General features: G+C 37.9%; 1 protein-coding gene across 7 annotated transcripts in view; it reads right to left on the bottom strand.

Moving 5' to 3' along the window:
* The window catches only part of BBX (BBX high mobility group box domain containing), a 297,529-nt gene that overhangs the window by 162,798 nt on the left and 115,656 nt on the right, over positions 1-19,075 (bottom strand). For 6 of the 7 annotated variants that reach the window (XM_070368807.1, XM_005910181.3, XM_070368818.1 and 3 more), the window contains one exon: positions 2,416-2,489. The exons of the other annotated variant lie outside the window; for it this stretch is intronic. The gene's annotated coding sequence lies outside the window, so the exon portion shown is untranslated. The remainder of the gene's footprint in view (positions 1-2,415; positions 2,490-19,075) is intronic. 7 annotated transcript variants of the gene reach the window in all.

The following is a 19,075-nucleotide window of genomic DNA, read 5'->3' as shown; positions in this document are numbered from 1 at the left end:
TGAAGTAATTTTCTTTCATTTTAAAGCCAACTTATAAAACAAGAATGTAAGCTTAATATAGGGTGTATTTCCACTTATTGCATAGTGTAAAAGTGATAATGTTCAAAACTTAGGGAAACTCTTGGAATGAATGAACTCCTCATTCCCTAAAACTTGTTCACAGATAGGTTTCAAAGTTCAATATGTTCCATGTATCACACAGAAGTTTCACAAATAATTTTCCACGTTAAACAGATTAATTTTTACAGGACTTCTGGAAGCTTAACATACAAGGTGCATTCTGTCTGTCTAGAAAAGCCCGAGATAGGATTATCCAAATATTACCCTTAAAATAGGCATTGTGCTTCCCTATCAGCCCCTACACCACTCCTCTTAAGAAGCCACTCCTATCCCATGACATGAGCTGGCCATGTGACATGCTTTAGCCAATGAAATGTTAAGAGGTAGTGACATACATGGCCTCTTAAAGAACCCAGAATGCCTGACTCCTTCTGCCACAAGACTTGTGCATCCCAGAGAGGCTGTCCTTCAGCTCTGGGCCAGGAATGAAGAGGACATGGAGCAGAGTGGCAACAGATTCATCAGGAATACGAACATGAGTGATAAAGAAACTCTTATTGGTATAAAACACTAAGATTTAGGGACTCTGTTTAATTAAACAAAGCTTTGCCTAAGCTGACTAAAACAGCATTATTTCCCAGATTTACTGAACCCTGGGAACCATTTTGCTAGGTAACATTTTCCAAGATTTATTTCCTAAATTACTCTTGATTTTGAATGGCATATTTTCTACTAGTTAATACTGTACTTATGATGAACATAAATGTATACTAGAAGTATAAAGTGTCAGTTTTCTTAAATTTTATCAGCATTTTCTGTCAGTATCTGTTTACAGTCAATAAAAATGCTTTACTGATGTAATCTAATTAACATTCAGTGATCAAAGATCAGATGGCTACTTAAGTCAAGACTGCCATACAATGGCATATTAATGATTTAGTTCTCTGAATAGGTAATATAAAAGGTCCTGCTTTATTTTCTATATATATATTCATATTTAGAAAACTCAGAATATTGCCACAAATTTAATTTTCTTTAAATCTCACTATTAGAATTAGTAATTGAGAACATATTTGAAATTACAGTATAGATATTCAAATTTTCTGTAGTCTATTCTGCTGACCCAGTAAAACCACAGTCAATGGTATCCTGCCATTCATAAATCCAGAATTTGTATTTCTGACTTATTATGCAGTAAAGGATAATACAGAAAGGAGGAGAAATAACTAAATCTCAGTCTTCTCACTGGCAATAAGATTTTGTTGGTGTTTCAATATCCAAGTAAACACACTTACAAGTTAATGGCATTTATTTTTACAATGCAAACAATCCTAGACTGTAACACTCAGAAGAATGGTTCAGAGGCCTTATCACATCATAAAATCATAAAAGCAACATTCAGTCATATATTTACTAAAACAAAAACACACACACAAATTTTCTAGACAGATCTAACAGGCTATCAAAAATACTTAAGAGAAAAAAGATTTAAGTTTACCATGAATCGAAAATTTGAAGAATAAGTGCATGTCCTGAAAATTGCAACTAAGCAATATTTACTATTTTTGTTCATTTTATGTCACATTCCTTGGTCTTATAAATCATCAGTTCACCATAAAGTATTCAAACACCAGTAAATCAATCACACGTTTTTATTCCCAGACTGAGAAAACTCTATGCATTTAAGTAATCATTATTAAAATTAATCCTAAAATATTCCAAAGGAAGCAGTTTTGAATACAACTTATGAACAAAAGGACAGAATTATAGTATGTGAGTTTCAAAGTTTGATATAATTTGCCACATGTACATATTTTAAAATCTCAACTTTTTCTTCACTGTGTGGTTTTTCATATTCAAAATAGTTTTATGGTATTGCTACACCTGCTTCTATTATTTTTAATAGTCTTTTTTAAGCTCCCATAATGCTTTTTGATACTGATTCACTTTTCATTTAATGCCAAAGGAAATACAAAAAGCTTTGAGGGAACAAACCAATGTAATATTTACTAAGACATGTATTCTCTAGATAACTGGGGACTTCAATAAATTGACTTTTTACCAGTAGCCCATTACATTGGAGAAACAAGCCAGGGATTCTGAAATAGTTAATTTTTAAAAATTAATTACTTTAAAGGAAAATTTAACATTCTTGATAATAGAGACTACATGTCACTTTTAAAATACTAATAAAATTGACAAGTAAAATACACAATTATCACACTTCCCTGATCAATACGGAAGGTGAATCTATCAGATGCGAAAAAGTTGAGACCAGCTCTGATACCACATAGCTCTTGACTGCTTCATTGCTTCCAGGTAAGTAAGTAAGATGCACCATGGGGCTGCTCTTACCGGTCAAGTCAAGACTTTCCATTGTGATGTCAATGGAACATCAGAACTTCCAACTTCTGTGATGCAGCAGGATTCTGTGGAGGACCCATAGCAAAGTGATTAAAATGGTGAGTCAGGAAGCCCTTTCCAACTATATTGACACTTAAGTCTCCTTTAGCAAAATCATCCCTAAATAAGATGTATTAACAGCCAACCAATCAAAATCAGGAAAATGATTAAACATCCCTGGACTAACACTACTGAGGAAAAAAAGACCGAAAGTATTTACTGTCAACTTTAATTTAACAAAAAGATGATTACTAAAATTACTCAATGGGAATTCTGAGGCCAAAGTTACAGAGACAAAGAATTACAGGCCATTACTTCTTAGTTTGCTGACTAAATTCAGGTATAGAGTTACAGGTAAATCCTCTGGAAAAACATGGAATTAAAATGACATCCTGACTAAAGTCAAGTTATTTGAAATGACTGGTTCAACCAAACCAGTTAAAGCTTAACCACAATTAAGCTATGGTTCAGATGCTTATATTTTATCTTTTAAAGATGAGTGAAGCCCAGATAGTTCTTCTATTAAAGGGTGGGGGAACACATACAAATAGAGAAAAGCTGTTATAAATTACTTTCTAGCTACACATGATGAAATAAAAGAGGATTGAAATCAAGTGTACAAATTAAACAAAACTTTATATTAAGACTGCAAATATAGACATATACCTAAATTATAATTGCTTGTGAATTTTTTTTATTTTTAATGTTTCCAATTTATTTATTTTTTAATTAGTTTATTTATTTTAATTGGAGGCTAATTACTTTACAATATTGTAGTGGTTTCTGCCATACATTGACATGAATCAGCCATGGGAATACATGTGTTCCCCATCCTGAAACCCCCTCCCACCTCTCTCCCCATCCCATCTCTCAGGGTCATCCCAGTGCTATGGCCCTGAGTGCCCTGTCTCATCCATCAAACTTGGGCTGGCGATCTATTTCACATATAGTACTATACAATAGCAATGTTTCAGTGCTATTCTCTCAAATCCTCCCACCCTCACCTTCTCCCACAGAGTCCAAAAGCCTGTGTCTCTTTTGCTGTCTCGCATATAGGGTCATCATTAATACAGACATATATCTAAATTATAATTTTTTTAAATTAAGCTATTTCAGTTTCTATGTGAGACACATTCATTTAGTTTCTCAAGTGCTTCATATGGTAATACTAAATCACACTCAACTAAGAGATAATTTCCTACTCTCTTGTGTATTATGACAATATATTTCTTTACAATCAGCAGGCTACAACATATTTCAGAAACTGGGTATCACTTACTAGCTTACTGCTTGATCAATATTGTTAGTCATTTTATGTGTTAGCTAAAGTGTTTTTTCAGCTACTACAATATGGAAGAACTCGCTCTTATACATTAAATATCAAAAATGTATAATGATTCATTTGAGTAATCCTAACTAGATGTAGATAATTCAGTTGTCACCCAATGCTACAGAAGAAAACAATAACCAGAAAGAATAAAATATTAAATGGTCTTACAAGGCTTCTCACAAGATACTACTCATTTATCCACATTTTTTAGAACAAGGGTATGGATGAAAGAAGAAAGATCTCTGAAGAAAATTAATGGGACACGTGAATACTTTCAAATTAAATGCTTATGTTGCTACAAAAGAAGCATACAATTCCAAAAACTGATTAAATAAATGGTATAAAAGTCTCTCCTTAGAAACACAAGCTGGAATCAAGATTGCCGGGAGAAATATCAATAACCTCAGATATGCAGATGACACCACCCTTATGGCAGAAAGTGAAGAGGAACTAAAAAAGCCTCTTGATGAAAGTGAAAGTGGAGAGTGAAAAAGTTGGCTTAAAGCTCAACATTCAGAAAACAAAGATCATGGCACCTGGTTCCATCACTTCATGGGAAATAGATGGGGAAACAGTGGAAACAGTGTCCGACTTTATTTTTTGGGGCTCCAAAATCACTGCAGATAGTGACTGCAGCCATGAAATTAAAAGACGCTTACTCCTTGGAAGGGAAGTTATGACCAACCTAGATAGCATACTCAAAAGCAGAGACATTACTTTGCCAACAAAGGTTCGTCTAGTCAAGGCTATGGTTTTTCCTGTGGTCATGTATGGATGTGAGAGTTGGACTGTGAAGGCTGAGCACTGAAGAACTGATGCTTTTGAACTGTGGTGTTGAAGAAGACTCTTGAGAGTCCCTTGGACTACAAGGAGATCCAACCAGTCCATTCTGAAGGAGATCAGCCCTGGGATTTCTTTGGAAGGAATGATGTTGAAGCTGAAACTCCAGTATTTTGGCTACCTCATGCAAAGAGTTGACTCATTGGAAAAGACTCTGATGGTGGGAGGGATTGCGGGCAGGAGGAGAAGGGGACGACAGAGGATGAGATGGCTGGATGGCATCACTGACTCGATGGATGTGAGTCTGGGTGAACTCCGGGAGTTGGTGATGGACAGGGAGGCCTGGTGTGCTGAGATTCATGGGGTCACAGAGAGTCAGACACAACTGAGTGACTGAACTGAACTGAGACAGCTAACATTAAAACTGCTGTTTTAAGAAAATGACATACACTATCTCATATATTTATGTCCATGCTTTTTCTTCATATAAATTTATAAAAGCAACTATCAAGAACCATTAAAAGAAAAATTATGAAATAGGTAAAAATCATGAATATAAATAACTATCAAGTAAATAAACTGCTATAAACTTTTAAAAAATGAATTTAATTTATACTGCCACAGTTGGGAGAGATGACACCACTCTTATGGCAGAAAGCGAAGAACTAAAGAGCCTCCTGATGAAAGTGAAAGAGGAGAGTGAAAAAGCTGACTTAAAACTCAACATTCAAAAAAACTAAGATCATGGCATCCAGCCCCATCACTTCATGGCAAATAGATGGGCAAACAATGGAAACAGTGACAGACTTTATTTTCTTGGGCTCCAAAATCACTGCAGTTGGTAATTAAAAGACGCTTGCTCCTTAGAAAAAAACCTATGACAGACTTAGGCAGCACATTAAAAAGCAGAGACATCACTTTGCTGACAAAGGTTCATATAGTCAAAGCTATGGTTTTTCTAGTAGTCATGAACGGATGTGAGAGTTGGACCATAAAGAAAGCTGAGCGCTGAAGAATTGATGCTTTTGAACTGTGGCATTGGAGAAGATTCTTGAGAGTGAGTCCCTTGGACTGCACAGAGATCAAACCAGTCAATCCTAAAGGAAAATCAATCCTGAATATTCATTGGAAGGACTGAGGCTTAAGCTGAAGCTCCAATACTTTAGCCACCTGATGCGAAGAACTGACTCCTTAGAAAATACCCTGATGCTGGGAAAGATTGAAGCTAAAAGAAGAAGGGGACGACAGAGGATGAATGGTTGGATGGCATCACCGACTCAATGGACATGTGTTTGAGTGAGCTCCGGGAGTTAGTGATGGACAGGGAAACCTGGCGTGCAGCAGTCCTGGAGTTGCAGAGTCGGACATGACTGAGCAACTGAACTGATACTGCCACAACTGGGAGAGAAGGGTCCAAAATTAACTTTGATAGTGTGGGTTTAATTCTTGGCGTGCTACAGTTCATGGGGTCCCAAAGACTGGGACACGACTCAGCAACTGAACAACAACAAATTTTTATTTTAGTTTGGAGATTTGCTTACCTTTTAGTTTAAGAAGTGAGTGCAGGCTATCTGAGAAATAAAGTATGTTCTATCCTATGTACAGAAAGATGTTCTGTTAGGAGCTCAAAAACAAACTATCACTAATCTTAAGGTACATTTACTGATTTGTTTCTATAATCAAATATATACCCCCCAAATAGAACAAATCTATACTTTGCTTTGATTATTGTTCAATAATTTATCACATGGGATGTAAATATCTATGGATAAAGTAGGCAGGGAGAGGAAGGAGGTTGATTATGCTGTAACCAATAAGGATTTTAAAACTCAGGATAAAAAAGAAATCATGCTGGACTTAACTAACTTAGGACAGGGCAGCCAAAGAATCAGCCAGGGAATAAGCCACAGAACAGAGGTCAATTCCAAAGCTGAAGATCCTGCCTGAGACAGACTCTCTTTGAGTTCTGAGCCACACTGAGAGACTCCAGATTTTATCTGGCTATTACAAATGCCCACACGGTAACTTCAGAAAAGCAGTTTCAGCACAAGCTGTTCTGTCTGCATTTAAGTTACAAGGCGACTTCATAAAATGTTCTGATTTGATGGAAATGGGCAGCTGTGTGAGGTGTCAGAAGGACAGGTGGGCAGGAAGGGGAAATGTCTAAGGGGGTGAATACAATCCCGCAGAATGGTGACTTGTGTGTGTATGCCCTTAGACCAAAGGCAGGGGAGGTTTTCAACTGAGCCACCCCATGCCTGTCTATGTTCTCTGGGTCACACGGTGCTTCCTCTCAGCCCTCCCTTCCACCCAAACAGGGCCTTGGATTCCCAACTCCCAAGGACTTCAGTCCCACTAGCTCATTAAGAACCTGCTCCTTTCCCAAGGCCCATTTCCCACCCATGAAACTGCCTCCCACAGGATGAACACGAAGCCAGGCCTGAACTGCCACAGCTCAGAATTCCCTGAGAAACTATCATGGCAGGTGGGAGTGCTAACTTTAAATTATCTATTGTTCACCTCTTAGCCACAAATAGGACATCTAACTTGGCATCTGCAAAACCCTTCATAAAGACCTGGCCTAAGCAACCATTGAAATATCCCAAAGCAACTGGCTTCTTGATGGTTTACACATTGCCCCTTGGGGTACTATGTTTTGAAAGCTTATTATACTAAAAAAAATGAGATGCCACTTTTTACAATGTGATAGGCTCCCTCATTAGTGTTAATGTCCAATGTAATATTCAAGGCATATCATGGCAAAATCCCGTTCTAGGCCAACATTGTATGTTTTGCACCCTGATGTCACTACAACCTAGTCAGTGCAGAAGAGAATCCAGGCAACCATGCTGCCCACTTACATGGAAGAATATTTAATCCCCATGAATGACTGCTTTTCTGATGTTTTCATCAATTCTCTGGGTAATAGATTAAGCTTTAACTAACTCATTTTCATACATAACCTTAATTCAATCAAGCTCAATAAAAGTCATTCTGAACTGCAATTATTTGCTAAGGAACAATTTCAAATGAAAAAAAAAACAAAGCAAAACAAAAACTTGCTGGGCATGATACAATGCATGGTACAGACTGCCTCTCAATTTATGGAGCCAGAAACAACAACAAAATTAGCCAAACGGTTAGAGAAGGAAATAATATTTTTCCTCATCTTCCTGAAAATAGAATATTCATGCTTTTACACTGGAAGAAAAGCAAAATGGAGACCCAAGAAAGCAGATTTTTAAATTATTATTTTCAATTATGTTTGTGTTCTGAAAGAGGCTGCATGTCTAATCTAAGACTCAGTATGACCTCTGAAAGTCAGAACTAGTCCAGGTCACAAATAACAGTCTTAACATCCGCTCTTTCACTCAGTCTTCTACCGGCTTTCTCCATTTGCCCAATAATATGTACTCCAATCTCCACTTTACAAAGTAGGTGTTCTCTGCAAGATTTTTCTATCTTGAAGCTACTTCCTCAATTCACCGTTTTATAAACTATATGTTTACAAGTAAAATGTAAATGTTGTTTATAAATAAAAGCTAAATACAAATGCCAAGCTCTTACTTCTATGTAAATGTATCATATTTGTAGTCCAAAAAAAACTCATTAACTAAAGCTTTCCCAGCCTTGTGTGTACATAAGCCCCCTACTCACCCCCAAAGTATTTAATGTTCTTTTCATCTCCTCAGTAGTAGTACCAGGCACACTGCAAAATAATATAGTACTGAAATGCATACCGGCTGTTATGCAATTTTGGTCAATCAATTCCACACCTCAGGTCACTGTGATATAGCAGAGGACAAAGGATGTTTTTTTCTAAAAATGATAAGCTCCGGTTAAATCATTTGCTGAAATAAATTACCTTTATGCAGACAAAGATAAATGCTTGGAAATATATAATACATATGCTTGTTTTAAAAATGAGTTGTCTTTTTTCACAATTCTTATTGTCACTGTCTTCATTTTATTATTTTATTTCATTAAGGTATGAAAAAAGACAACACTTTTGTTAAAATCACCCACCTTGCCTGTCTTTACAGCTGAAGCTTATTTCATAGGCATTCCTGCTCAGGCACCAATCCTTAACAGAAATTACAAGTGTCAGCTACACTGAAAATGGAAATTTCTAAAAAGAAAATGCAAATCTGAAGTATCTTTGTTATCACCTTCCCATCCCCACTCTTGCATTTCCTCATGACCCAGAGTCTTTCACAGTTAACAAATCTTAAACATAGTTAAAAAAAAAAAAAGCAAAACAAGCCTTAAGAGTTCACTAGATAGTAACAGTAAAGCAAAGTAACTATTAATACAAGTCATTATCATCTGTCCATCTGCTTGAAATTCCCAAAAAAGTGTAGAAAAACACCAGCAGGCAGAGATAGAAAACTCTAGCATTCATTGTTAGACCTCCTAAAATAACACGATGAAAGATCTGGAAATCCTCTCCCCTTCAGTAGTCACTATTGACCAGTTATAAAACTATGCTTTAAAAACTGCCTTCCACCTATCTACATGCCAAGAGTACAAAGATGCCAATGAGATTGCTGTTTTCTGGAAGCTAATGATCCAGACAGGTAATCACACTCACTCACACACACACACACACACACACACACACACACACAGAGTTACACAGTAACAGAAAGAAATGTGTACTGTCAAAATGTTAAGCAGAGAATTTCCCCAAAGTTAGATTGCACATGGAAATCTTTATAAAGGAAATCTTTACATAGGAAATGAAGAGGATGGAGAAGGGTGTCATGGGCACAGGCCCAGACGGGGCCCAAGTTCATTATGCAGGAAGGGGAAGGAGGCAGATCTGGGCTCACATCAGACAGTGGAACATGAAATGTAGGCAAATGAGAGTAATGCAACTTGCTCTTCTTTTTTTCTCTCTCCATAGTCTCATAAACAGCAGAGCACAGTTAGCAGCATGCCGTTCTGCAAAGCATACTGACCTTAGGGCCAAACCTGTATCCCTCATTCACTTACTCCCCTGCCACTGTGAGCCAATTCCTGAGATTCTGAGCCTCTACTCCTCAAGGACAGAAGGATAACAATTCCTACACCTCAACAGGTTGCCTTAAATTATTAGAAGATGTTATAAATACAAAGGGTTTGGTACATAGGAAGTGCTCAATAAATGTTAGTGAGCACACTAGAGTTAAAAACTAGGTGGGAGAAAAGCAATAAAAAAAGTAACATTGTGAATATGCTGAAGTTTGCTTTGAATATTCTCAGTATTTGAATACTAAGTAAATTGCTGCTGCTGCTGCTGCTGCTACTAAGTCGCTTCATTGTGTCCGACTCTGTGTGACCCCATAGATGGCAGCCCACCAGGCTACACCATCCCTGGGATTCTCTAGGCAAGAACAGTGTTTCAAAAAGGTAGATTTTGTTTTTATTTAGGTAGTTTTAACATGTTTAATTTTGACAGTCTGAACAACCACTTTTTACTCCTACCAATTTCAAGCTACATTAACTGATTTGATAATGTGGACATTTTATTTTAATGTTCCTTTGCCATTAAGACTTGTTTCAGGGACCATGGTGCACCTATGAATTTCTGCAGTTTCCATAAGTAGAGGTGGAAAATGAGCTGGTATTAGTCTAGTCAGATGGCTTGGCAAGGAGGCCCTGAATGCCTCTTTTATACTCTTGTGAACTATGTAAATGTGCCTTTGACCTTCTCAGGCAGGGGAAATTGCACATTTAAGGCAGAAAGAGTTTCACTTCCAGGAAGAGTATAAAAACGTGCTTGCCAGCAGCTATATGAGGCACACTGACAGGGAAACCCCAGGTACTTTGGGAAGATTCATTAGCTCTATCAAGTCACTAAGCTGGAAAATAAAAGGTTAAGATAATCCCAGCCCTGTGGGATATCGCATATCCACATTACTGTGGCTTGGTCCAAGTAAACCTTGGCCTACACACCTGAGGAAGTAGCCTGTATCTTCAAGGAGGGGTTCTGTGAATTAAACTCCCTGGAGGAATCTCAGGACTACCTTGTCCTTTGAGGTAAGAAAGGATTCCTTTAATCAGCATTCACAATAGACAGAAAATCATACTCTTAACTTAGTCCAAAGTCAGTTGATAAAAAAAGGAAGTGAGTTGTGAGCAATTTATATCATTTTAAATGGAAACAATCAAAAAACATTCTGTTCCAAGAAGTAAAGGACCCTGATCTTTCCCTTTTTGCCTGTATTACTTAAATTGCACAAAGACAATTTAAAGAAAACTAACGTACAATTCTGTCATCTAAAAATCACATCTCTATTAATAACATTATGTTATTAAAAAACCATACTATCCAAAAAGAGTTCTTGTCCCTTTCAGGTGTGCCTAAAGGATATCTAGCAAGTAGTTTTGAAGCAGAAAGACTCTAGTTCCAGATATGTTGATTCCAAGAACATTTCTGATCAGTCAGTCAGTCAGTTCAGTTGGCTCAGTTATGTTTGACTCTGTGACCCCATGGACTGCAGGATGCCAGGCCTCCCTGTCCACCATCAACTCCCGGAGTTTACTCACTCACGTCCATTGAGCCGGTGATGCCATCCAACCATCTCATCCTCTGTCATCCCCTTCTCCTCCCACCTTCCATTTTTCCCAGCATTAGCGTCTTTTCCAATGAGTCAGTTCTTCGCCTCAGGTGGACAAAGTATTGGAGTTTCAGCTTCAGCATCAGTCCTTTCAATGAATATATGCAGGACTTATTTCCTTTAGGATGGACTGGTTGGATCTCCTTACTGTTGGACTGGTTGAATCTCCTTGCTGCCCAAGGGACTCTCAAGAGTCTTTACACCACCACACTTCAAAAGCATCAATTCTTCGGCCTTCAGCTTTCTTTGTAGTCCAGCTCTCATACCCATACATGACCACTGGAAAAACAATAGCTTTGACTAGATGGACCTCTATTGGCAAAGTGATGTCTCTGCTTTTTAATATGCTGTCTATGTTCGTCATAACTTTTCTTCCAAGGAGCAAGTGTCTTTTAATTTCATAGCTGCAGTCACCAAATGTAGTGATTTTGGAGCCCAAAAACATAAAGTCTGTCACTGTTTCCACTGTTTCCCCATCGATTTGCCATGAAGTGATGGGGCCAGATGCCATGATCTTCATTTTCTGAATGTTGAGTTTCAAGCCAACTTTTTCACTCTCCTCTTTCACCTTCAAGAGGCTCTTTAGTTCTTCTTCACTTTCTGCCATAAAAGGGTGGTGTCATCTGCACATCTGAGGTTACTGATATTTCTCCTGGCAATCTTGATTCCAGTTTTTGCTTCATCCATTCCAACATTTCTCATGATGTACTCTGCATGTAAGTTAAATAAGCAGGGTGACAATATACAGCCTTGACATACTCCTTTCCCAATTTGGAACTAGTCTGTTGTTCCATGTGCAATTCTCACTGTTGCTTCTTGACCTGAGTACAGATTTCTCAGGAGGCAGGTCAGGTGGTCTGGTATTCCCATCTCTTTCAGAATTTTCCACAGTTTATTGTGATACACATAGTCAAAGGCTTTGGTGTAGTCACAAGGCAGAAATAGATGTTTTTCTGGAACTCTCTCACTTTTTCATGATCCAACAGATGTTGGCAATTTGATCTCTGGTTCCTCTGCCTTTTCTAAAACCAGCTGGAACATCGGAAGTTCACAGTTTATGTTCTGTTGAAGCCTGGCCTGGAGAATTTTGAGCATTACTTTATTAGCATGTGAGATGAATGCAAATTGTGCGGCAGTTTGAGCATTCTTTGGCATTGCCTTTCTTTGGGATTGGAATGAAAATGGACCTTTTCCAGTCCTGTGGCCACTGCTGAGTCTTCCAAATTTGCTGGCATACTGAGTGCAGCACTTTCACAGCATCATCTTTCAGGATTTGAAAGAGCTCAACTGGAATTCCATCACCTCCACTAGCTTTGTTCATAATGATGGTTCCTAAGACCCACCTGACTTCACATTCCAGGATGTCTGGCTCTAGGTGAGTGATCACACCATCGTGATTATCTGGGTCGTAAAGATCCTTTTTGTACAGTTCTTCTGTGTATTCTTGCCACCTCTGCTTAGTATTTTCTACTTCTGTCAGGTCCATGCCATTTCTGTCCTTTATTGTGCCCATCTTTGCATGAAATGTTCCCTTGGTATCTCTAATTTTCTTGAAGAGATCTCTACTCTCTTCCATTCTACTGTATTCCTCTATTCCTTTGCATTGATCACTGAGGAAGGCTTTCTCATCTCTTCTTGCTATTCTTTGGAACTATGCATTCAAATGGGTGTATCTTTCCTTTTCTCCTTTGCCTTTTGCATCTCTTCTTTTCAGAGCTATTTGTAAGGTTCCTCAGATAACCATTTTGCCTTTCTTTTTCTTGGGGATGGTCTTGATCACTGCCTCCTGTCCAACGTCATGGACCTCTGTCCATAGTTGTTCAGGCACTCTAACAGATCTAATCCCTTGAATCTATTTGTCACTTCCACTGTATAATCATAAGGGATTTGATTTAGGTCATCCTGATATGATGACACAAAGGAATCTGTTCAAAAACAGTGAAGTGTTACTACACTCCCTTTCGAAGTTATTTATTCACAAAGCAGTTACTCCTAGAACTGCTGCTGCTACTGCTGCTAAGTCGCTTCAGTCGTGTCCAAGTCTGTGCGACCCCATAGACAGCAGCCCACCAGGCTTCCCCGTCCCTGGGATTCTCCAGGCAAGAACACTGGAGTGGGTTGCCAGTTCCTTCTCCAATGCATGAAAGTGAAAAGTGAAAGTGAAGTCGCTCAGTCGTGTCCGACTCTAGCAACTCCATGGACTTCAGCCTGCCAGGCTCCTCTGTCCATGGGATTTTCCAGGCAAAAGTACTGGAGTGGGGTGCCATGAACAAATAATACTATATAATAATTAGCTACGTTAAACCAGAAAGAGCCAAGAAACTGCCCTTAGAGGAAAACAGAGAAGTCAATTACAACCTTTCCACAGCTGAAACCAAGAGGTTAAGTGACTGGACAGAAGGCATTCAACTAGTGTGTGGCCAAGCTGGACAAGACTCTGTGATTCCACACTGCTTGCTGCCCCTGTAGGAAATGATGTTAGCCCTGACTCGAGACCCCATTCCATCGTGGAATCCCAGAAAGCTGAAGGGAGTCGGTCTTCACTCAGTTCAACCACACAGCAAGCTAGACGCAGAGCTAGCCAGAACCAAGGCTCCTACTATTGGTCCGTGCACTGTCCCTGGGCACAATGCTCCCTTCTGAGCTGTCGTCAGTCAGTTTGACCTGAAGGCAGGTGGCTCCAGGTCAGATGATGTTAGATCCCTACTCTTCCTCTGTTCTTCCACTGTAGCAACATTTCAGGGCTGTCAGAGAAGGCTTCTTGGCTCCAGAACACTTTCCCCTTTCTAGTCTGAACACATCTTCTAGTTGCAAAAGTAAGCACACAAAAAATTTGTGTTTCTAAATACTCTTATAAATACCTAGGAGTGGGCTTCCCTGGTGGTAAAGTGGTTAAGAATCCAACCGCCAATGCAGCAACACAGGTTCAATCTCTGCCCTGGGAAGGTGCCACAGGCCACATGTGTTCCACAACTATTGAGCCTGTGCTCTAGAGCCCCAGAGTCACAGCTACTGAAGCCCGCGTACATAGAGCCTGTGCTCTGTAACAAGAGAAGCCACCACGATAAGAAGCCCATGCTCCCAGCAATTAGAGAAAAGTCCACGCAGCAACGCAGACCCTGCACAAAAATAAATAAATCTTAAAACAAATTTTTAATTAAAAAAATATATACCTTGGAGTAAAAAGTTAATGTTTGTTTATGTGGGGGGAGGGGGAGCATATAGAAACTCTGTACTCTCCAAGCAGTTTTGCTGTGAACCCAAAACTTCCCTAAAAAGTAAAGTTTATTATTTTTTTAAAGCTGTCAATTTACTTCATTCTAACAATTTTAAAATTATATGCACACTAGTGAACGACAAGCAGAAGGCCCTGGCACCCCACTCCAGTACTCTTGCCTGGAAACTCCCATGGATGGAGGAGCCTGGTAGGCTGCAGTCCATGGGGTCGCTAAGAGTCGGACACGACTGAGCGACTTCACTTTCCCTTTTCCCTTTCATGTATTGGAGAAGGAAATGGCAACCCACTCCAGTGATCTTGCCTGGAGAGTCCCAGGGACGGGGCAGCCTGGTGGGCTGCCGTCTAGGGGGTGGCACAGACCTGGACACGACTGAAGTGACTTAGCAGCTTAGCAGTGAACGACAGGCCAATAGCAGTTAAGAATTTATAAACAGTAATTCTCCCTTTAAATGCTCACATCCACCAGAAACACCTACTAACAATTAAATTTATGTCCTCCATTAAACCTAACCCCATGCCCTACAACATCAACCTCTGTACAGTATACGTGCTTCACTGATCACTAATCCTCATTAAATGTCTCTGCTCCTACAGCAGTCATTTCAAGTAATGTGCAATATTTGGGCTCAAACTAAGCCAATTCAAAAATCAAAAAAAATTCAAAGGAAATATTCTCCTAGTACTCCCATTGATTTGACAGAAAAAAGATTTATCCTTTGTGGCTAATTCCAGCATAATAGTGACCCTCAGAACTCAGTGTTATACAACCACAGAGGCCACTAATCACACAGGTCTCAAGGTGAATGGTGACATGTATATATGCCTTGCAAACATCTGTACTAGTCATGGCTCTGAACCCTACTAGTAAGTATTTTGAAATTTTAACTTTTTTTTTTTTATAATTAATAAAGTCAGATTTTGTCATTTCAAGTTAAAAAGCAAATTCCCTGTAGACGCCTTACTTAAACGGGAGAATAATCAGCCACAGAAGTGTGTTTTTCTATACTGGCTCTTCTTAAGCAGAAATTACAGACATACATGTTTTTGCCTGCAAGGTATAAGTGTATCTCCCATTTTCTGGAAACAGAACATTGACTTTTAGGAAAATACTCCACTTTCTCAAGGTCCATGCCTGGAGTGGGACTGACCTAATTCTTCTCAAGCTACAGGGATAGACGTATAACCCAGGCTTGGCCCATCAGCTTGTTTCATTTTCTGGAATGAGAAACGGGTGTGAAACCTAGATCAGGGCACAGCACGCAAAATAACAGGTATGTGCAGGTACATTATTACTACTGTCTGAAATGAGAGGAGAAAAGAAAGTACGATGGCTTGCACTTCTGTTTTCATAAGAGGAAAAGAACATAGAAGTAGTGGACCACACATAAACCTCCTGAAAAAGAAAATGAAAGGGAGTAATGATATACTTTACTTTATTTGAAATCCTAATTTCAATCAATTTATTTTAAAAATCTGGCACATCATAACATTCAGTAAGTCAAGATGTTTAAATTTTCAATCTGTACTTCTATAGCACCAATTTTCCTTCAGTTTATATTTCCTATAAAGAGAAGTTTCAAGTTTCAACAAAAACACTGAAAAACTAGATGATGTGACTTCTAAAACCAATTCTAAGGGCATTTCGATTATGTATGCCATTATACTTAAGTGGATATTGGCACACAATTCATTCTCCATACCTGAAATTATTTTTATCCTCATATTTAGGAAAAAGAAAAAAAACATGGAATAGTTAGGAATAGAGTGATTTGCTTTAGTGAGTTACCATACTTTTTTCTGGAAAAAATAACCAATTTTTAAAGAACAAAAGTAAAATATAATGACACGAAAGCTATTCTGAATATAATTTTTAAATCTGTTCTATGATTCTGCTTTATTATTTTATTTTTTAGATTCTACATATAAGCAAAATCATACAGTATTTGTCTCTGACCTATTTCACTTAGCATAATACCCTATAGGTATCCATGTTGTAATGAATGACAAATTAAATGAATGAATTTCACATTGGTTTTTAGGGATACGTAGCATTCCAGTGTATGCACGCATGGTGGTGGGGGGAGGGTGTTGAGATCTCTTCTTCATATATTCATCCACTGATGGACATATAAGTTGTTTCATACCTTGGCTACTATACACAATGCTGCAATGAATGCAGAGGTGCATATATCTCTTTGAATTAGTGTTTTTGTATCCAGATAAATATCTAGAAGTAGAATAACTGGATCATATGACGGTTCTGTTCTTAATTTTTAAAGGAAATCCCTATATGGTTTTCCAAGTGGTTGCACCAATTTATATTCCTACCAACAGCATGTAAGGGTTCCTTTTCTTCACATTCTCTCCAACACTTATTATTGCTTATTTTTTTGATAATAACCTAAATACAAAATTTAAAAAGAATCTTCTCTGCGAAATAAGTTACTTTTATGAAATGGCAGCCCACTCCAGTACTATTGCCTGGAAAATCCCATGGATAGAGGAGCCTGGTAGGCTACAGTCGGTGGGATCGCAAAGAGTCAGACACAACTGAGCGACTCCACTTTCTTTCTTTATAGATAGAAATAGTCACAAAAAACAGAGAGTTGGGTATCACACAGTATATTAGAAATTATCTTCTTCGTAAATCCTTCATATAATTTTTACTTGACTCATACCATTCATAAATATATGCAATGTGTTCACATACGAGCAAATATATACATATGACCAAATCTCAACTCCCAAGTGCTGAATTCTACTGCAAGTCACATTCCAGAAGGTACTTGCTATAATTTAAAAGCAATAACACAAGCACTTGTTTCCTACTTTGGAGTAAGATGGAAACAAAGAAAGAAATATCATTTAAATGTAAATTAAGATCTAGGATATACTTCCAAACATGCTATACCAAGGAGGCTTTTATAGTATTCTGTAAATGTCAAACTCTGCTTCAACAACACAATTAAAACTGAACTTCAATTACTCTACTTGGGGTAACAGTGCCTGGAAGAAGAGTAATTACATCTTCTGGAATGTGGTTCACAGTCTTCAATGAATCTAGTCACCATCAAGGGCTTCATATAAGGAATTTCTGAGAATCCTCAAAATATAGTCTAAGATACAGACTTGAATAGAAGTCTATTTATCTATAATGAAATCTGCAATACAATTCAACACTGTAGCTAACAAGATAGTCTTAAATAATCAATAGTTTCCCTCTGTCCCATACTCCACTCCCATTCTCCTTTCTCCCTTCATTTTACTGACATTTTTTTCTTCCAGTTTTACTGAAATATAATCGAGATATGGCACTGTATAAGTTTAAGGTGTACAGCACAATGGTTTGCCTTACATACATCATGAAATGATTACCACAATCAGTTTAAGGAACATCCATCATCTCACACAGATACGAAATAGAAGAAGTAGAAAAAAACTTTTTCTTGAGAATTCTTAATATTTGTTCTGTTAACTTCCATATGTAACATAAAGCAGTGTTAATTATATTTAGTATATTGTACACTATATCCCTAGCACTAACTTACTTTACAGTGGGGAACTTGTACCTTTTGACTACTTTCCTCCAATCCCTCCTCCTCCCACCTGTGGTAACCACAAATCTGATTTTGTTTCCTATGAGTTTGTTTCTTCGTTTTGAAGTACATAATTGACCTATACTACGTTATGTCTACTCATTTCAAAATAATCACTATGCCAAGTCAAGTTACTAAATATCCCCATGCAGGGATATTAGTTACTGACTATACTCCCCATTCTGTACATTTCATAACGCATGACTCATTTATTTTGCAACTGAAAGTTTGTACTCCTCATCTCCCTCACCGATTTCATGCCTCTCCTCAACCCCCTTCCCTCTGGCAACCACTTCCTTGTTCTCTGTACCTGTAACTCTGTTTCTGTTTTGTTATGTTCATTTATTTATTTTTTAGATTCCACATATAAGTAAAATCACATGATATTTGTCTTTCTGTCTGACATATTTCACTTAGCATAATACCCTCTTGGTCCATCCATGTTACTGCAAATGTCAGGATTTCATTCCTTTTTATGACTAATACTCCACTCAGCTACTCTTATGTTTTTAGACTGGAGTATACAGTCCATTTGTGTTTAATGTAGTTATTAATAAGTGTACTTACTGTCATTTCATTAACTGTTTTGGGATTGTTTTTGTAGTTGTTTTTGTTCCTTTCTTCTTTTGCTCTTTTCTCTTGTGATGTGACTAACTTTAGGATCATGTTTGGACTTTTTTTTTTGGTATGTGTATCTGGATTTTTGGTTTGTGATTACCATGAGATTTATGTATAGCATTCTATCTATATTTGTGATTAAGTTGCTGATTTCTTAAGTTCATATATGTTTTCATTGCATTTTCACTGCCCCCCCCCACAATGTTTACTGTTTCTTACACACTTCACATTTCCTGTTTTTGTATGCCTTAACTAAGTACTGTAGATACAGCTGAGTTTACTCCTTTTGCTGTTTAATCTTCTAAACTAGCTTTGTACATGGTTGATTTACTACCTTTACCCTATATTTGCTTTACCAATGAGATTTTTCCTTGTAATCTGCATGTTTCTGGTTGCGGCCATTTCTTTTATGATAACAGAAGTCCCTTTAACATTTCTTGTATAGCTG

The sequence above is a fragment of the Bos mutus genome, chromosome 1 (assembly GCF_027580195.1).
Source record: "Bos mutus isolate GX-2022 chromosome 1, NWIPB_WYAK_1.1, whole genome shotgun sequence".
In the NCBI taxonomy this organism is placed as follows: domain Eukaryota; kingdom Metazoa; phylum Chordata; class Mammalia; order Artiodactyla; family Bovidae; genus Bos; species Bos mutus.
The sequence above is the reverse complement of the archived record's forward strand: the minus strand, read 5'-3'. Positions and strand labels throughout refer to the sequence as shown.